This window comes from Chinchilla lanigera, unplaced genomic scaffold (genome assembly GCF_000276665.1).
Source record: "Chinchilla lanigera isolate Chin_1 unplaced genomic scaffold, ChiLan1.0 scaffold00112, whole genome shotgun sequence".
Taxonomy (NCBI): domain Eukaryota; kingdom Metazoa; phylum Chordata; class Mammalia; order Rodentia; family Chinchillidae; genus Chinchilla; species Chinchilla lanigera.
In genome coordinates, this window is record NW_004955513.1 from 2,419,886 (window position 1) to 2,424,172 (window position 4,287).

Sequence of the window (4,287 nt, forward strand, 5' to 3'; positions counted from 1 at the left end):
CACAACGTGGGGGGCCTGGAGCCCCACCCCACCCACCTGCCCAGCCCTGACCGCTGGAAGCCCACTGTAATTGGCAGGGGTTTGGTCCCAGCGCTGGCGCCTGGGCCCTCCTGGGCTTGTCTGCAAACGGGGACACGTCCCCCAGACTTGCCACTGCCTGACTGTGGGAGTCTCTGTGGCAGAGTGCAGGACAGACACCAGGGGCGCCGCAGCTCAGGGCCAGACACGCGGAGGGGGCCGTCATGACAGGCATGAGCCGCAGCCCAGCAGAGGCCTGGGAGTGGCCTGGGAAGGCCCTGCAGGCCACGGCTCCTGCAGCCTCTCCTAGAACTCACTGGCTGCCCACAGCCCCGGGCCGGCACTCTCTACACCTCTCCCTTAGACAGGGGCCCCAGTGGGCGCTCAGCAGAGCCCATGCACCGGGGCACTCCGCGGGCCACAGCCGCGTGGTCCGGCCATGAGCCACGGTCAAGCACTGGAGCTGGGGCCCAGCTGAGATGGTGGAAGGGGCCGTGGGGCTCGGCAGTCAGGAGAGTGGCAGGGACAAACAGCCTACACTCCTGGGCACTCCGTCCCTCACTGCTGTCCACAGGAGCACATGCCCTGCCCACAGCCCCATGGCCCTACCCACCCCTTCATGTCAAAGGGGCAGCTGAAGGCCTGCTGCGCCCTGCCAGAGACCTGTAGGCAGGGTCTCTCTGGGGAAGGACCCTCCAAGTCCTGCACGGGCAGCTCATCAGTCCCCAGAGATGCTGTGCCCACGGCCCCTTCCGCAGTCCCCATACCAGCCCCACTGCTGCCCTGCACGAATAGTATGGCTGCCTGGAGACCAAGGTGTACTCTAGCCGCGGGCCTCTGGGAGGCTGAGAGGGGCCAGCTCTGCCTGAAGGTGAGGGATGAAAGTGACCACAAACACTGCCCCCTGGGGGACTGGCCCTGCCAGCCTCCCCAGCAGCTACCCACCACCACCACCACCCCGTGGCCCTGCCTGGTTTGATTTCCTTGGTGTGTGTCACCCATGAAATGACTGTTCTCCTGGCTTGTTTACAGTTAGGTGTCATCTAGCAACTAGAGGGTGACACCTTTGCCACAGTTTGGGGTGGGCTGGGGTGACCAAACCACAGGTCACAGCGCCACCTGCTGGTGCTGGAATCGCCAAGCCAGGGAGCAGGCCGTATTTAGGCCCACACTCCCTCACCAGGGGCGACCTTCCTGTCCAGTCCTCAGTCCTCAGACACCTCACTGCTCCCAAGCACCCTACAGGCACTGGGCTTTCAGGAAGCAAAGTTTTCTCAACATCCCTGTTATGGGTTAAATTGTGTCCCCTCAGAAGATCCCTGCACCTATGAAGGAGACCTTACTTGGAAATAAGGCCTTTGCAGGCAGAGTCAGTGTGAATGCTGGATCAGCCTGGGCCCTAGGGTAACCACTAGTGTCCTCATATCAGTGGAGACAAATGGACACAGACACCCAGGGGCAGAGTTTGGAGCAGTGTGTCTGCAAGCACAGCCCCGCGACACCTCTATTGTGGACTTCTAGAGCAGCGAAAGAAGACGGCACTTAGTTCAGAGCCCCAGGACACTAATACAGTCCCTACGCTGGGTCACCCCTCACCCTTCAGTGGCCATCCTCACAGCTCCTCCCCCTGGAGGAACTCGACCCTGGCACACCTCCTTCTGGCACCACTCCCGGATGAGCACTGCCACCCTTTCCCCAACAGCCTCCCGGACCACCTCTCCGCCCCGCCCCCTCTGGTGGGGCCTGGGCCCAGGAATGAGGGGAGAGTTCCCTCCTTCTCCACTTCATCATACGTAGATGTTAACTATCCAGGCACAACAGCATGGGGCAGGGGGGGCACAGGAAACAGGGTGGAGAGCGCTGTGAGCAGAGGCAGCCCCAGGCAGGAGCTTCCCTGGGTGCTGGGACAGCCGACCCCTGGGCTTGCGCATGCCCAACCCCCAAGGCTCAGGAGGTGGGCTCATGTGGGCCACCTTGCTCTTCTCTGACCAGTTCTGGGATCTGGACTAGTAACTGTGCCTTCCGGGGCCTGCCTAGGGCCCCCAGTGTGCACAAGGCAGATCATTCCATTATCTGTGTCCCTGGGCTTCTCACGTGAATGTGCACGTGAGAGGTCACCTGTAAAACCAGTGCCTCGAGGCCCCATGGTTAGTGCACAAACCCAGAGTAGGAGAATTCCAAGAAGAAACGGGGCTCCGAAAACTACAATGCAAATCAGGCTCTGGTGCTAAGCTTTAGGGCAAGTCCTCCTTCTCTTAGTCTGCATCGTAAGAGGGTTGAAAAGTGAGCACAAACCAGGTGCTGTCACTCTCTGTCACAAACCTCCCAGAGGCTCCCCATTAGGTTCAGAATCAAGCCCCAGGCTCCATCTCTGCCCCCCACCCCTACCCCAGCTTGACTCCCGGGATCCCTGTGTCCTGCACACAGTTCTTGAGGGATCGGTTCCCCCAGGGCAGGCTGGATTGTGGGACTGGCCTCTAACCAGCGGGACAGAGCACGGCGAAGTGAGGTCACTACCAAGACTTGTAAACACCATGTCTTCTGTCTTGTTGCTTTCCCCTGCATGCCCCCGCCCCCGGCCCTCCTTGGAGGGGAGCCTGTCCTGATGCTGGGTCCTTCGGAGGGACCCATGTGGCAAGGAGCCTCCAGAGGTCCCCAGCCCACAGATACAGGGGATCTGAGGCCCTCTTTCCAAACTGGATCCTGCCAGTAACCCAGGAATGAGTAGGTTTTGCTGTCCCGGCCCAGCCACCATAGAGCAGAAACCCCTGCCTCCTAGAGATCCCAGGCAGAGGCCCAGGCTGAGCTGGCCTGGGTGCAGGTGCACAAAAACTGTGACATCACCGATGCCTGGTGTCAGGGGTGAGCTGGGGATGCTATGGTCATACAGCAGTGGCTGGAGGGGCCCAGGTCCAGGGCGGCCCCTGCCTTCAGGGACACAAGATGAGACCATGTCGAACACATTCCCAACCCTGCGCAGTTCAAATTTTTTTTTTTTGTTTGTTTTTGTTTTTCTTCCGGTACCAGGAATCGAACTCACGACGTTGCACTTGCTAGGCAGGCGCTGTGCCGCTGAGCTAAATCCCCGGCTCCCGCAGTTCAAATTTTAGACACAGACGATAGTGATAGGTGTAGGGCACACACAGCCCGACCCTGGGGCTCTTTCCTACCTCCAGACACGGTGGTACTGCTTCCCCCAGGCGGCCACAGCCAGCACTGCAGCCCAAGGCAAGAAATCCACAAAACAAAACACACACCTTTGTTTGGCTGTTGTCAAGGAAGCTCCTTTCCCAGGCCCGGGGGAGGAAAAGGAGCAGGATCTACAGGTTCCCTGAGCACTGAGAGGGACCTCAGAAACCGCAGTTGTTCCCCTCCTTCCATCTGCTGGCCCCGGGGTGTCCGGTTCACTCCCTCCTTACCCCAGCCAAGACAATGACCCCGCTCCACTTCAGAATGAGGACCCCAGGGCTCCAACAAAGACGCGGTCCAGGGCCGGTCCCCAGGCTACGCTCTGCTCAGGGAGGAGAAAGCATTTTCCAAGGCCCTTGAGGGGCCATGGGTCACCGATGGAAAACGCTCTACAAGCCTGTGGGACTCTTGGGGTCAGAAGGCCAAGCACGCCGGCGTTGCAGAGGAGGAGACTGAAGCCTTCTCCCCTGTGGCCCCCTCCACACCAGGCAGACACGCTTGTCCTTGTTCTAGGTGCCCCGAGTGGTGGACCAAGGCCATGTCTCCTTGAGGTCGGCCCCTGCCAGGCGGACCCTGGGAATCCTGGGCACCCTTCTGCCCATCAGCCTGGCACATCCCCCCGAGGGCGGAGGCGTGTTGCTAAGAGACTGGACGCCCCTGCCCCAGGACCGAGCTGGCTCCAACCTCTTCCTTCCTTCTCCTCGGTACCTCCCCCGTGTCACGCCCTCCTCTGTACCTAGGACGCCCGTGTGGGTGAACAGCTGTGCTCGCGCGTGCGCCTGTGCCTGCGTGGAGGTGGCCAGAGGAGAGGGCGCCGCGCGGAGCGAGTGGGCAGGGGTCACCCAGGATCTTGGTGGCTCTATTCCCAAAGCAAACCCCACAGGAGGGTGGAGCCTGGGCCCAGGAGGTCAGATCCCTGCCTTCTCCGCGGGATCCTGCCCCCTTGGCCCCCGGCCCAGTCTCTTTCCAGATCTCAGTTTCCCAACTATACGCGGGTGGTGGTGGTGGACGGGAACTGCGTAAGCGCGCGCTCTGCGTGGACGCGGCGCTGGCGCCCCGCGGGGGAGGGGCGTGGGCGGG